We start from the raw sequence: 22,561 nt of genomic DNA on the forward strand, positions 1-22,561 counted from the left end.
AAGTTGTGCAGTGTGGAGCATGTACGATGTGTGCAGAGCGTGTGCGAGGTGTGTGGAGCCAAGCGTGTGCGAGGTGAGTGTGTTATGAACTCATTTTTTGCTCCACCAGTTGAGCGTTCGCCTTCTGTTCTCCCTCTGGTGGTGACAGGAGGTAGTGAGGTTGGTTTAAGTGGATGTGATCTGCCACCTGATGAGGAGGATAACGATTGGATCTCTGGAGTATCAGACTGGATATAAGACAGCCGATGCCTTATCATGGTGCTGGTGAGTCAGCCTGCTTCTCAGGTTTGGGACTTCAGCTCTCTTCCAGTCTTCTCAAGTTAAGTTTGTTTTTTTGCTAATTTTCTCACTTGCGCTTGTTGGTCAATTCAGTTTCATGTGTGGTCAGTCTGCCCCTGCTGGGGCTATGCTGAACTTCCACTCCTATTTATCTGTATTTGCCAATTTGCCTTTTTGGTCCCTTATTAGATTGGCCTCTTTTTTGCTCTGTCTCAGAATATTTCAGAGTGCTGATATAGTGGGAGAAGTCTAGTGACTTCAGGGTTAATTTTGCTATCAGACGTGTTAGACATTATTTTGGTAGGGTTTTTTGGCAGATTGCAGACAGTGGCTTTCCTTTCCTGTCCTTTCTAGTTAGTCGGGCCCCATCGTTTGCTCAGCCTATTTTCCTGCCTTTGTTTGTGCTTTCATCTTGTTTCACCATCGATACATGTGGGGGGCTGTCTTTCCTTTGGGGTCTGCTCTGGGGCAGTTAGTTTTCCTCTTTTCCTGCTTTAGGCTTATGTAGCTCTCCGGTTGTGACGAGGCATCTAGGACCATTGTAGGAACGCTCCACGACTGCTGCTAGTTGTGTGGTTAAGATCAGGGATCTGCAATCTGCATAGTTACCAACCTCTCTAGTTTTCTGAGACTTAGCTTGTTTTTTTTCCTCCTCGGTGACCCATTCATAACAGAATCACCAGACATACCGCAGATTCTAGGGTACTCAAAAGCAGGAAGGAATTGTTAAAAAAAAAAAAAAAAGTGTCAGAATTTTTTTTTTTTTATATTTTTTCCTCTTTTTCTCTGGGGCCGTAGGAGGATTTTTTTCTCTCCTAATGGAGATTAAGCAACTGACTGATCGTGTGGAGCAACTTGCTGCTGAAGTACAGGGAATTTCCACCTACCTTATTCAGTCACATGCTGCTGAACCCAAGATTCCTACTCCTTATGTGTTTTCTGGGGATCGGTCTAAATTTCTGAATTTTAACAATAATTGTAAATTATTTCTTGCTTTGAAGCCTAACTCATCGGGGAGCTCTGTGCAGCAGGTTAAAATTGTCATCTCCTTGCTGCGTGGCGATCCCCAGGATTGGGCTTTTTCTCTGACACCTGAAAATCCTATTCTGACTAATGTGGATGCATTTTTTCTGGCCTTGGGGTTGTTGTCTGATGATCCTAATGCCGTTGGTCAAGCTGAGAGAACCCTGTTGGCATTAGACCAGGGTCAGGATCCTGCAGAGCTGTACTGTCAAAAATTCCGAAAGTGAGCGGTCTTTACTACATGGAATGATAGTGCATTGGCAGCTCTCCTTCGGAAAGGCTTGTCAGAGACCATAAAAGATGTTATGGTGGGATTTCCTGTTCCTTCTGGTCTGGATGGCTCTATGTCATTAGCCATTCAAGTTGATCGGCGTTTAGGTGAATGTAAAACTACACGGGAGGCGCTGCCACCTTTTGAACAAATGTCTGAACCTATGCAATGTGATGGGGTTTTGTCTAGGGCGCAACGTCGGGAGTTTAGAAGGCGTAATAAGCTGTGTTTTTTCTGTGGAGACGCCTCTCATACTATTTCTGTCTGCCCTAAACGAGAGAAACGTTTTGCACACACATTTGCTGTGGGCAGTATACAACCTAAGTTCCTTTTGGCAATTACTCTGATCTGCTCCTTGTCCACATTTTCCACTAAGGCTTTTGTGGATTCAGGAGCAGCTCTGAATGTGATGGATTTGGACTTTGCTAAACGTTGTGGTTTGTCCATGACGCCTCTGCAGACGCCTATTCCTTTGAGGGGTATTGATGCCACTCCTTTGGCGGAGAATAAACCTCAGTTTTGGACCCAGGTGATAATGCGAGTTGCCCCAGACCACCAAGAAAATTGTAAATTTTTGGTGCTGCATAATTTGCATGATACTATTGTTCTTGGGTTCCCCTGGTTGCAAACTCATAAGCCAGTTTTGGATTGGAAATCTGTGTCTGTGGTGAGTTGGGGTTGTCAGTGTGTTCTTTGGGACACTCCTGTTTTCTCCACCTCTCCTCAGTCTCATGATATTCCTGATTATCTGGCTGTTTTCTCTGATGTATTTAGTGAGAGTAAGTCTGCGTCTTTGCCTTCTCATAGGAGTTATGACTGTGCAATTGAGCTGATGCCTGGGTGGAAATTTCCCAAGGGTCGGCTTTTTAACTTATCTGTACCCTACCATGATGCTATGCGATCCTATATTAAGGAGTCGCTGGAGAAGGGTCATATTAGACCATCCTTGTCACCTTTAGGTGCTGTTTTTTTTGTGGCCAAGAAAGATGGTTCATTAAGACCGTGTATTGATTATCGTTCCCTTAACAAGATGACGGTTAAATATCAGTACCCGTTACCTCTGATGTCTGATTTATTCTCCAGAGTTAAGAGTGCCTGTTGGTTTACTAAGCTTGACCTCAGGGGGGCGTATAATCTTATTCGCATCAAGCACGGGGATGAATGGAAGACGGCGTTTAATACTCCGGAGGGACATTTTGAGTACCTGGTGATGCCTTTTGGGCTCTCTAATGCCACTTCTGTCTTCCAGTCCTTTATGAATGATATTTTCCTAGACTTTGTGGATAAATTTTTGATCATCTATCTGGATGATATTTTGATCTTTTCTAGTGATTGGGATTCCCATGTGGAAAATGTCCGGACTGTGTTCCGGATTTTGAGGGAGAATTCCCTGTTTGTTAAGGGATCGACGTGCCTCTTTGGTGTACAGAGGATTTCATTTTTGGGATTTATCTTGTCTCCATCGACTATTGAAATGGACCCGGCCAAGGTACAGGCCATTTATGATTGGGTTCAGCCTACTTCTTTGAAGGCTCTCCAGAAGTTTTTGGGTTTTTCTAATTTCTATCGTAAATTTATAGGTAATTTTTCTAGTATTGTCAAACCACTGACTGATCTGACCAAGAAGGGAGCTGATGTACTGAATTGGTCTCCTGAGGCTGTCTCAGCATTTCAGGAGCTTAAGCGGAGATTTACTTCAGCTCCAGTTTTACGGCAACCTCATGTCTCACTTCCATTTCAAGTGGAGGTAGACGCTTCTGAGATTGGTGCAGGAGCTGTTTTGTCCCAAAAAGACCCTGTGACTTCTAAGATGAATCCCTGTGCCTTCTTTTCTTGAAAGTTTTCCCCATCTGAACGCAACTATGACATGGGGAATCGGGAATTGTAGGCCATGAAATGGACATTTGATGAGTGGAGACATTAGTTGGAGGGAGCTAGACATCAATTTGTGGTCCTCACCGATCACAAGAATCTGATTTATCTGGAGTCGGCCAAACGCTTGAATCCTAGACAGGCTAGATGGGCCTTGTTTTTCACGTATTTTTATTTTGTGGTCTCTTTTCTTCCGGGCACTAAGAATGTTAAGGTAGACGCCCTTTCTAGGAGTTTCTTTGCTGATTCTCTTAATGTGACCGAGCCTACTACTATCCTAGGTGAGGAGGTAGTTCTTTCTGCCATTTCACCCGATTTGAGACGCGCCCTGGAGGAATTTCAGGAGGATAAACCTGAGCATTGCCCTATGGGAAGATTGTATGTTCCTGACCAGTGGAGAAAGAGAGTGATGTCTGAAGTCCATTGCTCCGCATTGGCTGGTCATTCGGGTATTTTTGGTACCAGAGATTTGGTGAGTCGGTCATTTTGGTGGCCTGCCTTATCTCGTGATGTCAGGAATTTTGTACAGTCCTGTGGGACTTATTCTCGGTCTATACCCTGTTCTCGTTCTAGTGGGTTGCTGATGCCCCTGCCGGAGCCCAAGAGGCCATGGACCCATATCTCAATGGATTTTATTTCTGATCTTCCTGTTTCTCATAGAATGACTGTTATCTGGGTGATTTGTGATAGATTTTCGAAGATGGTCCATCTTGTACCACTCCCAAAGTTGCCATCTTCCGCTGAGTTGGTACCCTTGTTTTTACAACAGGTGGTTCGGTTACACGGGATTCCTGAGAACATTGTGTCCGATAGAGGGGTCCAGTTTGTTTCCAGATTCTGGAAAGCCTTTTGTTCCAATCTGGGAATTCAGTTGTCCTTCTCCTCCGCGTTTCATCCCCAGACCAATGGGCAGACTGAGAGAACAAACCAGTAGAGTTGAGCGACTTTTGGTTTTTTAGGGTCGCGTTTCGTTTCGTGAAACACGACTTTTCCAAAAGACGGGTCGAGCAAGATCGTCCGATTATAGGGAAAAGTCGGGGTCGTCCCGAAACACGAAACCCAATGTAAGTCAATGGGGAATAAAAGTCGGCAGTGAGAGGAGGACAGGAAACACACCTACAGTGCCCATTTGAATGCCAAAAGCATCAATCCTTCTTACTTAAGCTTGTCAACCTTAATTAACTTCATAATACAAGTTACGCACTGAAAAATGGGGGTTATTTGGCTAAAGTTGTGGGGGGGGAGGGCTGGCTGCAGGTTTTCATGTGCCCTGGGCGAAAGAGCGCCCCTTTAACACATACCACAACTCATCATGCTCCGATACGGCAGATAAATAGCGGTATAGTACAATGAAAAATACCTCACTTTTTACATCTCATGACGAGGCCCATCTATTTCTCCATACAGAATCATTGGTCCCATATAATGTTTGAAACAGTATATGATGAGCTCCACATAATGCTACAGTATATGTTGGTCCCCATGGATGAAGCTCCACTGTCTTATGGGCCCAAATAATGCTCCAAACATAATGGGCCCCATTTCTAATGCTCTAGTGTATAATGGGCCCTGTAAATGCTGCTCCAGTGTCTGATGTCCACCTTTGGAATGTTCCAGTGTATGGTGGGCCCCATCTATCATTCTCCAGAGTATAGTGCTCCCCAAAAATTGCTGTCCCAACATTGAAAACAATCAAATAAGTCTCCTCGCTAGGGAATCCCTGTACTTGACTGGACAGGTGCTGTAGCTTGCTTAACAGCTCGCCAGCCATTCTCACGCCCAGTATGGATTGCACGTGATTGCACAAAGGTTAGAAAGGGTACCGTATCCCTGGATAACATGTATGGATAGCGTACACATTCAAAATATATGTCTCAGGAGGCAGGCTCAGACGGTGTTAGGCCCAGTATGGATTGCACGTGATTGCACAAAGGTTAGAAAGGGTACCGTATCCCTGGATAACATGTATGGATAGCGTACACATTCAAAATATATGTCTCAGGAGGCAGGCTCAGACGGTGTCAGGCCCAGTATGGATTGCACGTGATTGCACAAAGGTTAGAAAGGGTACCGTATCCCCGGATAACATGTATGGATAGCGTACACATTCAAAATATATGTCTCAGGAGGCAGGCTCAGACGGTGTCAGGCCCAGTATGGATTGCACGTGATTGCACAAAGGTTAGAAAGGGTACCGTATCCCCGGATAACATGTATGGATAGCGTACACATTCAAAATATATGTCTCAGGAGGCAGGCTCAGACGGTGTCAGGCACAGTATGGATTTGACGGCCCAGATTACACAGCAGAGGAGCAGGGAGAGGTAAAGATTGCAAATGCTGGGGCCCTGCCCAAGCAAGGGGGGCCCACTCGTGGGCGTCGGTACTGTCACTGGGCCCCTCATAGTACAGCGGTGTGTCTCACGGCGGGTGTGCACCACCGCCGTCAGAGACACTTGATTGCACTATGAGGGACCCTGTGCCAGTGCCCGCGCCCAAGAGTCGGCCTACCCACCTGTCCAGGGCAACGGCACTCGCACGGTGTCGTGCGGTAGGTGGTGACCCCGGCCATGGGGGGGGAGGCAGCACAGTTAGGGAGTTTTAGAAAGTGGCATATGTTGATGTTGGACATTCAGCTGATGCAAAAGGCGAAATAGGTGAAGTTCCAGGAAGAGGTGGACCAAAGCAAGCCATTTTTCTGTCACCCTATGTGTCATCAGGGGAAGGTGGGACAAAATCCTTGGAAACCCATGCGTGGTTCATTTTAATGAAGGTTAGATCATCCACATTTTGGGTTGACAGACGGGTCCTTTTTTCTGTCAGGATTGATCCAGCTGCACTGAAGACTCTTTCCGATAGCACACTTGCAGCTGGGCAAGCGAGCTCCTGTAAGGTATATTGGGCCAATTCAGGCCAGGTGTCCAGTTTAGCGGCCCAATAGTCAAAGGGGAATGACCTGTGTGGGAGAACATCGATATGGGAGGAAAAGTAGTTTGTAACCATAGTTGACAACTGCTGTCTCCTGTCACTTTCCATCAATGCAGTATTACCAGTTGTGTGAGCGGTATTTGAAAAATCAGTCCACAACATTGTCATGAAACCCCTGTCTCCAACGCCACTTCTGCTGTGTGCACCACGAACACCTCTGCCAAGCTGCCCCCGGCCCGTACGGCTCGTGTGAGAACCATCACCGCTGCTGTGTGCTGGGAATGCCTCAAGCAACCGATTTACCAGAGTTGCTTGTTTATTAGCCAATATTAGGTCAAGGTTCTCCTGTGGCATGATGTTTTGTAATTTGCCTTTATAGCGTGGATCCAGGATGCTGGCCAACCAGTAGTCGTCATCGTTCATCATTTTGGCAATGCGGGGGTCCCTTTTTAGGATCCGCAAGGCATAATCTGACATGTGGGCCAATGTTCCCGGTGTCAATGATGCACTGCGAGTGCTGGGTGGAGGAGCACTTTCTGGCAAATCCACATCCCTCCAGTCACGCACAAACCCTGTACCAGACCTTGCCACGCCAACATTTTCACTTGCCCCACGAGATGCATCCTCCTCCCCTAAGTAATCATCCCCATCATCCTCCTCCTCCTCCTCTTCTTCCTCCACCTCGTCCAGGAGAGGTCCCTGAGCAGACAATGGCTGAATGTCATCAAGGATTCCCTCCTCCTCTTCCTCCTCATCAACATTGGCTGCAGACACCTGCTCCTTAAGGTGCGTCAAAGTTTGCATGAGCAGACGCATAAGTGGGATGCTCATGCTTAGGATGGCGTCGTCTGCGCTTACCAGCCGTGTGCATTCCTCAAAACACTGAAGGACTTTACAAAGGTCTTTCAGCTTCGACCACTGCACGCCTGTCAACTCCATGTCTGCTCTCAAAGTGCCTGGCCGTGTATCCTCCCACAAATGCATTATGGCCTGCCTCTGCTCGCACAGCCGCTCCACCATGTGCAGGGTGGAGTTCCACCTTGTTGCAATGTCGATAATGAGGCGGTGGTTGGGAAGGTGGAGCAATCGCTGCAGCTTCTGCATACGAACGGAGTGTACAGGCGACCGGCGGATGTGCGCGCACAGTCTTCGCACCTTCTGGAGCAGGGCTGTTAACTCCGGATAATTTTTGAGGAAGCACTGCACCACCAGGTTCAAGGTGTGAGCCAAGCAAGGTATGTGGCTGAGTTTTGAAAGGGCTATGGCTGCCACAAAATTACGGCCGTTATCACTAACTACCTTGCCTGCCTCAAGATGTACACTGCCCAGCCATGACTCAGTTTGTCGCTTCAAGTACTCGGCCAGCACCTCGGCGGTGTGTCTGTCGCCCAAACACATCATCTGCAACACAGCCTGCTGACGCTTTCCACTAGCTGCTCGATAGGGGGACACATCGTGTGCAACAGTGGCAGCTGCAGATGGAGTGCTCGTACGACTGCGCTCTGTGGACGAGCTTTCGCTTCTGGAGGAGGAGGAGGAGGAGGAGGAGGGTCGAACGCCTACAGCCAACTGTTTCCTATACCGTGGGCTAGGCAGCACTGTCCCACCACCGCTGTCCCCTGTGGACCGTGCATCCACCACATTAACCCAGTGCGCAGTGATGGACACGTAACGGCCCTGGCCATGCCGACTGGATCATGCATCAGTTGTGAGGTGCACCTTTCCGCTCACTGACTGCTTGAGTGCATGGACAATGCGGTCTTTTACATGAAGGTGGAGGGCTGGGATGGCTTTGCGAGAGAAGAAGTGGCGACTGGGTAGGTCATAGCGTGGTACTGCATAGGCCATGAGTTCGCGGAAAGCTGTGCTTTCCACCAACCGAAAGGGCATCATCTCAAACGAGATTAGTTTGGCAATGTGGGCGTTCAAACCCAGTGTACGCGGATGAGAGACTGAGTACTTTCTTGACCTACTCATAGTGTCTGGGAGGGTGAGCTGGACTTGAGAGCTGCATATGATGGAAGTAGCGGTGGACAGGGCGGACTGAGAGAGGGTTGATGATGGTGATGGAGTTGGTGTTCTTTCTGATGGCCTAGAATCAGTCTTTCGTTGATATAACAGTGGGATTCCCTGACTGCTGTGGTCTTGCAACAACACCTCAACATTTGCTGCTGTGCTAACCGGTGGGCTTACAGTGGGGGAAACAATGTAGCGTTGCTGACTACCTTCGTTGTGATCAGTTGCACATGTGGCACTTGAGGTTTGGTGTTGTGTCCACGCTTGCAAGTGCATGCTGGTTAAATGTCTAAGCATGCAACTGGTATTCAAATTTTTTAGATTTTTCCCTCGGCTAAAGGTCTTTGCGCACTTCTTACAGATAACCTTGGCCTGATCATGAGGATTTTGTTCAAAAAAGTGCCACACTGCACTCTTCCTACTTTGGCAGACATTTTGCGGCCTAGCACGCTGTGATCTTTTGACCCTCTGGACAAGCTGTCCAGCAACTCTTTTGATGTTTGGAACCTGTCTTTGGAGTGCTCCGGGCCTGCCAGATAACAGCTGTTGCGATGTCGATGTCTGCTGTGGATGCTCCTCATCTGAGCTATTGGAAGCAGCACCCTCTTCCCCCAATGGATGCCAATCTGGGTCAACAACTGGGTCATCCATCACCTCCTCTTCTATGTCATGTGCACCTTTCTCTGTGTCACCGTGTATGGTGGTATAGTGTGCGGGAAGGGGCACCTGAGTCTCATCAGGGTCAAAATCTGGCTCTGTACACTGCGAGGACAATGTAGTGCTCTGAGTGAATGTACCAGCAGAATCATCCATCAGCGGCTGTGCATCAGTGCACTCCATGTCAGATTCATCTTGGCCTGGGAAATTCACCATTTCACTTGATAATCCAGGCATGGTATGTGAAAACAGCTCCATGGAGTAATCAGTAGTATGGCCTGCGTCATCCTTCAATCTTGGTTGGGGTGAAGGACACAAGGAAAGGTGTGGTTCATGAACATGAGCCTCCAATGACGACTCAGTGCTTTTACTTTTTACAACTGAAGAAGAGGAGGCGATAGAGCTGGAGGCTGAGTCAGCAATGTAAGACAAAACTTTTTCCTGATGCTCTGGCTTTAAAAGCGGTTTGCCAACTCCTAGAAAACTAAGCGTTCGAGGCCTTATGTAGCCAGACGATGACGCAGGGTCAGCACCTCCTGCATTCGGTCCTATTTTGCTCTTGCCACTACCATCAGATCCACCACCAACACCATCATTACCAGCTGCCAACCCCCGCCCAATTCCACGGCCTCTTCCACCAGCCTTCCTCATTTTTGGGAGAAATGTAGACAAAATCCAACAAACTATATAGTAATGTAAAACAAGGTACAAGGTGTCTACAGGACAGGGGAGATTTAGAATTTCTGCACACACTTGTGGACAGTGGACACTTGTGGATTGTGTGAGGCCCACTGATATCTGAGCGCTATGTGACAGGCTCGATGGCACAGCTGCCTGTGACCAAAGTGACGAGAGGATAATGGAGATTTTGAATCTCTGCGCACACTTTTGGACACTGGACACTTGTGGATTGTGTGAGGCCCACTGATATCTGAGCGCTATGTGACACGCTCGATGGCACAGCTGCCTGTGACCAAAGTGACGAGAGGATAATGGAGATTTTGAATCTCTGCGCACACTTTTGGACACTGGACACTTGTGGATTGTGTGAGGCCCACTGATATCTGAGCGCTATGTGACACGCTCGATGGCACAGCTGCCTGTGACCAAAGTGACGAGAGGATAATGGAGATTTTGAATCTCTGCGCACACTTTTGGACACTGGACACTTGTGGATTGTGTGAGGCCCACTGATATCTGAGCGCTATGTGACACGCTCGATGGCACAGCTGCCTGTGACCAAAGTGACGAGAGGATAATGGAGATTTTGAATCTCTGCACACACTTTTGAACACTGGATACTTGTGGATTGTGTGAGGCCCACTGATATCTGAGCGCTATGTGACACGCTCGATGGCACAGCTGCCTGTGACAAAAGTGACGAGAGGATAATGGAGATTTTGAATCTCTGCGCACACTTTTGGACACTGGACACTTGTGGATTGTGTGAGGCCCACTGATATCTGAGCGCTATGTGACAGGCTCGATGGCACAGCTGCTTGTGACAAAAGTGACGAGAGGATAATGGAGATTTTGAATCTCTGCGCACACTTTTGGACACTGGACACTTGTGGATTGTGTGAGGCCCACTGATATCTGAGCGCTATGTGACAGGCTCGATGGCACAGCTGTGACCAAAGTGACGAGAGGATAATGGAGATTTTGAATCTCTGCGCACACTTTTGGACACTGGACACTTGTGGATTGTGTGAGGCCCACTGATATCTGAGCGCTATGTGACAGGCTCGATGGCACAGCTGCCTGTGACCAAAGTGACGAGAGGATAATGGAGATTTTGAATTTCTGTGCACACTTTTGGACACTGGACACTTGTGGATTGTGTGAGGCCCACTGATATCTGAGCGCTATGTGACACGCTCGATGGCACAGCTGCCTGTGACCAAAGTGACGAGAGGATAATGGAGATTTTGAATCTCTGCGCACACTTTTGGACACTGGACACTTGTGGATTGTGTGAGGCCCACTGATATCTGAGCGCTATGTGACAGGCTCGATGGCACAGCTGCCTGTGACAAAAGTGACGAGAGGATAATGGAGATTTTGAATCTCTGCGCACACTTTTGGACACTGGACACTTGTGGATTGTGTGAGGCCCACTGATATCTGAGCGCTATGTGACAGGCTCGATGGCACAGCTGTGACCAAAGTGACGAGAGGATAATGGAGATTTTGAATCTCTGCGCACACTTTTGGACACTGGACACTTGTGGATTGTGTGAGGCCCACTGATATCTGAGCGCTATGTGACACGCTCGATGGCACAGCTGCCTGTGACAAAAGTGACGAGAGGATAATGGAGATTTTGAATCTCTGCGCACACTTTTGGACACTGGACACTTGTGGATTGTGTGAGGCCCACTGATATCTGAGCGCTATGTGACAGGCTCGATGGCACAGCTGTGACCAAAGTGACGAGAGGATAATGGAGATTTTGAATCTCTGCGCACACTTTTGGACACTGGACACTTGTGGATTGTTTGAGGCCCACTGATATCTGAGCGCTATGTGACAGGCTCGATGGCACAGCTGCCTGTGACCAAATTGACGAGAGGATAATGGAGATTTTGAATTTCTGCGCACACTTTTGGACACTGGACACTTGTGGATTGTGTGAGGCCCACTGATATCTGAGCGCTATGTGACACACTCGATGGCACAGCTGCCTGTGACCAAAGTGACGAGAGGATAATGGAGATTTTGAATCTCTGCGCACACTTTTGGACACTGGACACTTGTGGATTGTGTGAGGCCCACTGATATCTGAGCGCTATGTGACAGGCTCGATGGCACAGCTGCCTGTGACAAAAGTGACGAGAGGATAATGGAGATTTTGAATCTCTGCTCACACTTTTGGACACTGGACACTTGTGGATTGTGTGAGGCCCACTGATATCTGAGCGCTATGTGACAGGCTCGATGGCACAGCTGTGACCAAAGTGACGAGAGGATAATGGAGATTTTGAATCTCTGCGCACACTTTTGGACACTGGACACTTGTGGATTGTGTGAGGCCCACTGATATCTGAGCGCTATGTGACACGCTCGATGGCACAGCTGCCTGTGACAAAAGTGACGAGAGGATAATGGAGATTTTGAATCCCTGCGCACACTTTTGGACACTGGACACTTGTGGATTGTGTGAGGCCCACTGATATCTGAGCGCTATGTGACAGGCTCGATGGCACAGCTGTGACCAAAGTGACGAGAGGATAATGGAGATTTTGAATCTCTGCGCACACTTTTGGACACTGGACACTTGTGGATTGTGTGAGGCCCACTGATATCTGAGCGCTATGTGACAGGCTCGATGGCACAGCTGTGACCAAAGTGACGAGAGGATAATGGAGATTTTGAATTTCTGTGCACACTTTTGGACACTGGACACTTGTGGATTGTGTGAGGCCCACTGATATCTGAGCGCTATGTGACACGCTCGATGGCACAGCTGCCTGTGACCAAAGTGACGAGAGGATAATGGAGATTTTGAATCTCTGCGCACACTTTTGGACACTGGACACTTGTGGATTGTGTGAGGCCCACTGATATCTGAGCGCTATGTGACAGGCTCGATGGCACAGCTGCCTGTGACAAAAGTGACGAGAGGATAATGGAGATTTTGAATCTCTGCGCACACTTTTGGACACTGGACACTTGTGGATTGTGTGAGGCCCACTGATATCTGAGCGCTATGTGACAGGCTCGATGGCACAGCTGTGACCAAAGTGACGAGAGGATAATGGAGATTTTGAATCTCTGCGCACACTTTTGGACACTGGACACTTGTGGATTGTGTGAGGCCCACTGATATCTGAGCGCTATGTGACACGCTCGATGGCACAGCTGCCTGTGACAAAAGTGACGAGAGGATAATGGAGATTTTGAATCTCTGCGCACACTTTTGGACACTGGACACTTGTGGATTGTGTGAGGCCCACTGATATCTGAGCGCTATGTGACAGGCTCGATGGCACAGCTGTGACCAAAGTGACGAGAGGATAATGGAGATTTTGAATCTCTGCGCACACTTTTGGACACTGGACACTTGTGGATTGTGTGAGGCCCACTGATATCTGAGCGCTATGTGACAGGCTCGATGGCACAGCTGCCTGTGACCAAAGTGACGAGAGGATAATGGAGATTTTGAATTTCTGCGCACACTTTTGGACACTGGACACTTGTGGATTGTGTGAGGCCCACTGATATCTGAGCGCTATGTGACACACTCGATGGCACAGCTGCCTGTGACCAAAGTGACGAGAGGATAATGGAGATTTTGAATCTCTGCGCACACTTTTGGACACTGGACACTTGTGGATTGTGTGAGGCCCACTGATATCTGAGCGCTATGTGACAGGCTCGATGGCACAGCTGCCTGTGACAAAAGTGACGAGAGGATAATGGAGATTTTGAATCTCTGCTCACACTTTTGGACACTGGACACTTGTGGATTGTGTGAGGCCCACTGATATCTGAGCGCTATGTGACAGGCTCGATGGCACAGCTGTGACCAAAGTGACGAGAGGATAATGGAGATTTTGAATCTCTGCGCACACTTTTGGACACTGGACACTTGTGGATTGTGTGAGGCCCACTGATATCTGAGCGCTATGTGACACGCTCGATGGCACAGCTGCCTGTGACAAAAGTGACGAGAGGATAATGGAGATTTTGAATCCCTGCGCACACTTTTGGACACTGGACACTTGTGGATTGTGTGAGGCCCACTGATATCTGAGCGCTATGTGACAGGCTCGATGGCACAGCTGTGACCAAAGTGACGAGAGGATAATGGAGATTTTGAATCTCTGCGCACACTTTTGGACACTGGACACTTTTGGATTGTGTGAGGCCCACTGATATCTGAGCGCTATGTGACAGGCTCGATGGCACATCTGCCTGTGACCAAAGTGACGAGAGGATAATGGAGATTTTGAATCTCTGCGCACACTTTTGGACACTGGACACTTGTGGATTGTGTGAGGCCCACTGATATCTGAGCGCTATGTGACACGCTCGATGGCACAGCTGCCTGTGACCAAAGTAACGAGAGGATAATGGAGATTTTGAATCTCTGCGCACACTTTTGGACACTGGACACTTGTGGATTGTGTGAGGCCCACTGATATCTGAGCGCTATGTGACAGGCTCGATGGCACAGCTGTATCAAAAGTGACTAGAGGATAAGGGAGATTGGATTGCTTTTAAAAAAGCAGTTTGCGGAGCAGTGGGTAAACAGCAATGCCAGCGTGTCAGGAAGCCTTAAAAGGCAGCCCAACAACCAACACCACTGATACACCACAATATAGCCTCCCCTTGCACTGCACACACAGTGACTTGTGTGTTGTGCAGGCCAAATCGCTAGCAGCAGAAGCAGTTTTTTTGTCTTCTTCCCTGCCTAATGCTCTCCCTACAGAATCAGCAGCAACCTCTCCCTATACTAAGATCGGCAGAAGTAAGTTGGCGGTCGGCGTGCACGCCCTTTTATACCCCCTGTGACGCCCACCAAAGCAAACCAATCACTTGCATGCCCTTCTGAAAGATGGTGGTGACCCGTGCCTAGGTCATCACGTTGCCCACAGTGTCCGTGGATCCTGATTGGCTGAAAAAGAGCGCAAAACAAACTTTTGAAACCCGACTTTGGCGCGTAAGTCGCCAACCTCGTGGCCGACCTCATCCTAGGGTCGGGTTTCGTTTCATGAAACCCGACTTTGCCAAAAGTCGGCGACTTTTGAATTTTTTCGACCCGTTTCGCTCAACTCTACAAACCAGACCCTGGAGTCTTATTTAAGATGTTTTATATCTGCTGATCAAGATGATTGGGTCTCATTTTTGCCCTTGGCTGAATTTGCGCTGAACAATAGAGCTAGTTCTGCCACTTTGATGTCACCCTTTTTCTGTAATTTTGGGTTTCATCCTCGATTCTCTTCAGGGCAAGTGGAATCTTCGTCCTGCCCAGGTGTGGACACTGTGGTTGTGAGAATGCAGCAGATATGGGACCAAGTGGTGGATAAGTTGTCACTCTCTCAGGAAAAGGCCCAGCATTTTTTCAACCAGCATAGGACCATTGGTCCCCGGTTTAAAGTGGGTGATATGGTTTGGTTGTCGTCTAAGAATATTCCTATGAAGGTTGCATCTCCAAAATTTAAGTCAAGATATATTGGACCTTATAAGATTTTGGAGATTCTTAATCCTGTTTCTTTTCGATTGGCTCTTCCAGTTACGTTTAAAATCCATAACGTATTTCACAAGTCACTTTTGAAGAGGTTTGTTGAACCAGTAGTTCCTGTGGTGGCACCTCCTGACCCTGTATTGGTTAAAGGCAATGTGGAATATGAGGTAGAGAAAATATTAGATTCTCTTTTGGTTAGTCGGAGACTTCAGTATTTGGTCAAATGGAAGGGTTATGGCCAGGAGAATAATTCTTGGGTCTCTGCCTCTGATATTCATGCCAATAAATTCATTAGTGCTTTTCACCGGGCCCATCCTGATCGGCCTGGTGGCATGGATGAGGGTTCGGTGACCCCTCCTCAAGGGGCGTACTGTTATGAACTCATTTTCTGCTCCACCAGTTGAGAGTTCTCCTTCCGTTCTCCCTCTGGTGGTGACAGGAGGTAGTGAGGTTGGTTTAAGTGATAGTGATCTGCCACCTGATGAGGAGGATAACGATTGGGTCTCTGGAGCATTAGACTGGATATAAGACAGCCGATGCCCTATCCTGGTGCTTGTGATTCAGTCTGCTTCTCAGGTCTTGGACTTCAGCTCTCTTCCAGTCTTCTCAAGTTAAGTTTGTGCTTTTGCTAATTTTCTCACTTACGCTTGTTGGTCAATTCAGTTTCTTGTGTGGTCAGCCTGCCCCTGCTGAGGCTATGCTGAACTTCCACTCCTATTTATCTGTATTTGCCAATTTGCCTTTTTTGTCCCTTGTTAGATTGGCCTCTTTTTTGCTCTATATCAGAACATTTCAGAGTGCTGATATAGTGGGAGAAGTCTAGTGACTTCAGGGTTAATTTTGCGATCAGACGTGTTGCACATTATTTTGGTAGGGTTTTTTGGCAGATTGCAGACAGTGGTTTTCCTTTCCTGTCCTTTCTAGTTAGTCGGGCCCCTTTAGGCTTATGTAGCTCTCCGGTTGTGACGAGGCATCTAGGACCATCGTAGGAACGCTCCACGACTGCTGCTAGTTGTGTGGTTAAGATCAGGGATCTGCAATCTGCATAGTTACCAACCTCTCTGGTTTTCTGAGACTTAGCTTGTTGTTTTTTTCCTCCTCGGTGACCCATTCATAACAGAGTGTGTATGAGGTGTGCGGAGTGGAGCCGCGCATGTATGAGGTGTGCGGAGCGGAGCTGCGCATGTATGAGGTGTGTGGAGCAGAGCTGCGTGTGTACGAGGTGTGCGGAGCGAAGCCGCGTGTGTGTACGAGGTGTACGGAGCGGAGCTGCGTGTGTACGGAAAGGAGCCCTATGTGTACAAAGTGTACGGAGCTGAGCCGTGTGTTCACGGAGCGGTGTCGCATGTGTACGAGGTGTATGACGCAAAGTCGCATGTGTACAAGGTTTCCAGAGCGGAGCCATATGTGTACAAGGTGTACAGAGCGTGGCCGCGTGTGTACAAGGTGTATGGAGCAGAGCCGCATGTGTACAAGGTTTACGGAGTGGAGCCATGTGTGTACTGAGTGGAGCCATGTGAGCACGAGGTGTACGGAACGGAGCCGTGTGTGTACGAGGCATACCAAGCGGAACCGTGTGTGCATGAGGTGTGCGGAGCTATGCATTTACAAGGTGTATGATGGGGAGCATTCATACCTCCCAACTGTCCCAGATTTTAAGAGTCTGCCCCACTGCACCAACTGGGAGCTTACTTTTCCTGCGGACACAGGAGTACACGGCGGAGCCTCGGGGAGCACTTGAAAACTCGCACGTGACGCTCCATCGGATGTGACGTGTCTTCGCCTTCGGACAAATCGAACATGAAAAGGAAGTCTGGGCTGCAGACAATCTCTGACTTCCTCTTCACGTTCGATTTGTCCAAAGGCAAAGACAGTGACGCCAGTGCTGAATGGGTGGCGACGTTGATGCACCCGAGGGGTCATGAGGTACTCGGTACTGAGCCCGATAACTTCAATGGGAGATGTCACAGCGGCGGTGACCCAGTCCATGGCCCCAGGGGGTCATGTAAAAGGGGTAGAATTGAATGGGGATAAAGTTTATGTAGTGATTCGTGATGCCACCTGTGGTTTCCGGTCAGATTGACCAGCGCTGCAGTGTTGCTTCTCTGGGACAGATGTTAGGTGCAGCTTAGATGTTGAAGCCCTCCACAAGTAGAGCTGTAGTCCCAGGGCAGTATAGGTGAGGGGTAGATGGTGAGGTGGTGTAGAGAGGTAGATGTTGCAGTGCTGGATGAGTGGTGCAGGAATAAGTGGAGGACACAAGGGCTTGTAGTTTCAAAGGTTTTACTCACAGTCTGTCTGCAGTACAGGTACCCGCTTTGGTGCCGAGTCCTCCAGGTGAGGGCTCCAGATAACTTCCAAATAAGATGGAATGCACCTTTCCAGCCTTCCCTGTCAGTGTGTTCCTTTCCTGGCCGTCTCCAAATTCTACGCTGCTTAAACTCCTTCTTCCACTCCAGCGCTTCACAATTAGTGTTCCGGGCCAGCAGCTGCGAATCCTTTTCGGACAACGCCTCACCATTCCTGCGACTCTATATAGCCGCCTTTCCAGTCGGACTAATTGTGGAAGGGGCGATGGTCCGTAAAGAAACCAAGCTATCGGCTTGCTAGTGGCACCCTGAAGAATGCGATCCAGGCTAGGGGCCATTCCCTTTGCAACCAGTCCTGTGAAGGGTTCAAACTAAAATCAGAGCTGAAGTTTCATTTTCTCCAATCTCTGAAGGTTTCGTTTCTCCATTTTTGTTGCTGTAAGATACATTTTTGTAATTAGGATGAAAAAGTTCAGGCTGTCATGAAACCAGACTGTTCCCATCAGGTGCAAGATAAGGGAACCGGGGGTGTAAAATTCTGAAGAATATGCCATTATACTACTTTCTATGCTATTTGGATACGGACATATATGCAGTTTCCGGTTTTCTTGCAATATTATTGGTTTATAAAGTGAAATGATGCTATTGTTAGTTGAGAACTTTGCATAATTAAGCAAAATATTATAAAAGAAGTGGCTAAAATAAAGGGGACTAGTGATCTGTCTTGATCCTCCCGTACAGAGTCCCCTGTCTCCGTGTGGTCATTCCCAGTTGCTAGCAACACCCTGTGGATTAATTTTGAAATCACTGGATCAACCATGAAGGGTTAATTTAGCCTTCCCTCAATAGCTACCTCGACAGCTGGCTGCCAATGTGGGGGCCCCCGAATAGGGACGCCTCTGCCTCCAGAGGACAACAAGACAAAGGACCCTCGGAGCGGACACAGGTGCTGGAAAATTGGGACTGATCATCCCCCACAACAACCACGGTAAGTTGGCAGTTATACTGTTCAGACTGACCGTTGGTGTGGTTTTCCTGTGCTTGTTGCTGCAAAGAGGATCTGAGGTTTATCCTTGATGGTGGGGTGATTCATTGGTGGAATCATATAGAGGTGCAGTCCCATTGGGGGCCCAGTACTCAAACCATACCTCATAAGGGACGGACACCCCGGAATGACCAGTGATTGTGGCTCTCTTTGTAGTCAAAATATCCTGAAATCCTGATCACTGTTAGAGTTAGGCGTGGTGACGTGATCGAAGACTGGGTAGGATACGTAACAGGTATATATAGATAGATATATATAACCAGAGGTGTCCGGAGGGATAGTCTGAGACGCCCTCCTCCTTTCACTGAGTACCGCATTGAATTTTGGGTATCCCAGAGGGGGATTATTGACCCAGTGGAACAGAGACTGAAATGGCCGCCAGTACTGTGCACAACTGAAGTAAGGATATTTAGCTCTAAATGAGAGAATCCGTGGAAGGAAAAGAAGAATTTTGTGGCTTGGCATATGAATTGTGTGACGAAGGTGTTAGGAAGAACAGAGAAAGTGAATTCTGATTGTTTCTGTTACTGCTATGTTGAAAAAGGAAAAATTGTCTATTATTATGGCAAGGGCTGGATGTTTTGTGGTGACTGTGGTGTGAGAATTGAGGAAGTGGTTAAAGAAGAAACTGATATCGAGACTGATGTGTCAGGCAGACAATTAGTTAAGAATGATTTGAAAGAGAGGTCTCCCTGCTAGATGACAATTGTACAAGGAGACCAGTAGAAGCAGCACCGCCCCCACCTTTCCTTTGTTAAACTCTGACGGTACCTATTATCATCCGCCGCCAGCCTCAGTCCCCGCTATGTCTAATATTGCTAGTGATTATGAGTATACTCCGTTCACCCCATCCCAAATAGACACCCTCTGCAATCAATTACCCAATCCAGAGACTTCCCCCATGACTTTCTACAGGCAAATGGCAGCAAATCGAGAGATTTATTCCACTCCCCGAAGAGATCTATTACACATACTTCGAGTAAAAGTTGGGGAGGGGTATTTTCCAATTATTGAGGGTGGCATAATATATAATATGAATATGGATGGGGAAACCTATGAGAGTGGTGTTGATTTCTGCAATGCTTTAAAGGTTTGGGCACAAGATAGATTAGAGGACCAAGCTACCTCTCTCACAATGGTCACACAGGCCAAGGGGTCTAATGGTAGTATTTAGAGATCTGGGATTCTCACTGTATAATAAAGCCCATACACATCTTTTTGTGGCAGCTTTGATGTCCGGCCTTAAACCCGAATTGCAAGAGGCATGTCAGTTAGACCTGACGTTGAGAATTACACTTCGGATGATGCATTGAAAGTAATAAAAAGTTTTCAGAAGAATTTAACCCGCTCTGCAGCAGCAAGGAAACAGAAAAATAAATCAACAGTGGCAGCTGTGACAGCCCCTGCTCTAGCAGCAGCCCCCACCATCACGCACATCGCGGATGCGAGCACACAGCAAACTCTGGCCCCCCCTCAGACTTCAGCTCCCTACTCTCCTAATCCTATGACTAGGAACTTTACTCCCCAGCCCCTCCCTGCCAATTTTCATCTGCAATGTTGGCGCAGTGGTCGACTCGGTCACTTTCAGAGAGATTGTCATACAGGCCGCTGTTTTAATCGGAGTAGATGGTAGACCCAATAAATATATTTTTACAAATTTAACCCTGTAGGAGCTTTCCCCGAGGTTACTACTCAGTTTGTAATCTCTCCCACATGTCCAGTAAATTTACTAGGGGCAGCTTTATTATCACAGTTCCGCTGCAGAATACAATTCCAAGATGATGGTCAGATGGTTCTTATGTTATATAATCCCTATGTAGATGAAGACTGTGAGGAAATCTGTATTTTGCATGCCTTTCCCACAGATGCCACAAGGGGCCCAAAACAGTCCCAACCAGTTTGCAAAAAAAAAAAAAATATGAGCAGGTGTCTTTTGCCATTGCTGCCACTGTTAGCCTCCTCAAGTATCTGGCAGCACTGAACTGTCGGTTTCGGCCTTGGGACTTCAGTTCTGCCTTGGTCAAGTGATATTCTTGGGTCACTGTCTCCTTCAGGGTGCCAGACACCTCACAGATCAAAGAAAAATAGCTGTCAGCTCCCTTCCTTTCCCAAAAGATGAAACTGAACTCCAGCGTTTTCTTGGACGATGCACTTATTTCTGTGAGTGGATACCGGATGCATCCCGCATAATGCAACCCCTTTACAATGCCTTGAAAGACGGTATAATGAATTATAAGGAAAGATGGCAGTGATGAGGATTACCTCCAACATGATTGTTCCCAACTTCTGACTGAAGAAACAGCTACTCCATCAAATGTCAGAGAGAATCCACATCCAAATCCCGATCTGGTGTTATACACGGATGGTTCAAGATATGCTGACGAGTTTGGTAGATTCCACTTGGGATACGCTGTTACCACAGAGGACACTGTAGTGCACGCAGCTGCGCTCCCGCCCTCACAGTCCGCACAAGAAGCAGAACTCCAGGCTCTGTCTACTGCATGTACTTTAGCCAAGAACAGGCGGGCTAATATATACACGGACTCACGGTATGCATTTGGTATTGCTCACGATTTTGGGGCTCTATGGACCAATCGATGGTTTATTACTACTGCTGGAACTCCAGTGAAAAATGCTGAAGCTGTTAAAACCCTCATGGACTCGATCAAATTACCTAGTCAGGTGGCTATTATCAAAGTTAAGGTGCACGGTCCTAGGACCAGTCCACAGACTGTTGGTAACCCATTTGCTGATATGCAAGCAAAAGCCGCCGCTCTCTTACCCGTTGAACCAACCATACCAACTATGGTGACCACAGCGTAAAGTTACAAGAAGCATTGACCCTACAAGAACCTGAAGATCTACAACAGACTGAAGTTTTCTGTCAGACCCCGCGAGACCGCTTAATGACAATGCAGAGAATGTCTCCAAAGGAAGAGGTGAAGCAATGGAAGACTGATGGGGCACGAATGGATAATGGTCTCTGGAAAAAGGACCAACTCGTGTGTCTCCCTAAGCAGATGTACCCTGCTATTGCCACATGGGCACATGGACCTACACATCGAGGAAAGAATCAGGCCCTCGCACTGGTGCAAAAATTCTACTGGGCCCCGGGGAATTTCCACAGTTTTGATAGCGCTCAACCGTGCCTGTAATATCTGTCAGATCTGCAATCCCGGTCAACTTCAACGTGTACCTCCGAAGCATCTTGCTAAGCCCGACTATCCTTTCCAAAGGCTCCAGGTGGACCATATCACATTGCCTAAGTCTGGAAGGTATGAATACTGTTTGGTTGTTGTTGACATGTTCTCCAGTTGGCCGGAAGCATTCCCTGTTACCAACATGACTGCAAAGACCACAGCAAAGAAACTAGTGATGGACGTCATATGCAGATATGGGGTTCCAGAAGTTGTTGAAAGTGATCAAGGTCTGGCCTTTTCTTCTCATGTGTACCAAGAAGTTCTGACAATGCTTGGGTCCACTGTAGCCCTCCATACTCCGTACCACCCACAATCCAGTGGGAAAGTTGAGAGGTTGAATGGCACACTGAAGGGACAATTGACCAAAATGATGCAGGAGACTACGGCTCCATGGCCAGGGCTCCTACCCATTGTACTATACCACATCCATACTACCCCTTTTGCAAAATATGGCCTGTCCCCATATGAGATATTGTTTGGTACTAGGCCCCCAGTTGCAAATTTCCAGCCTCAGCAGTTATCAGAAGAAACTGACCGTGCTGCCAATGTGTTATTCAGCTTAGTAAAAATCTTGCTAACACCCATGCTCTAGTTTCTTCTTTTCTTCCAGATTCAGCAGAAACCAACACCTGTCATAACCTGAAGCCTGGTGATTTGGTAGTCGTGAAAAGGCATGTCAGGAAGCACGGACTACAACCCTTGTATGACGGTCCCTATCAAGTTCTCCTCATCACACAACAAGCCAATAGCAAATAAAGGAAACATAATGTG

This window comes from Dendrobates tinctorius, unplaced genomic scaffold (genome assembly GCF_039654945.1).
Source record: "Dendrobates tinctorius isolate UK_male_01 unplaced genomic scaffold, ASM3965494v1 ptg000071l, whole genome shotgun sequence".
Taxonomy (NCBI): domain Eukaryota; kingdom Metazoa; phylum Chordata; class Amphibia; order Anura; family Dendrobatidae; genus Dendrobates; species Dendrobates tinctorius.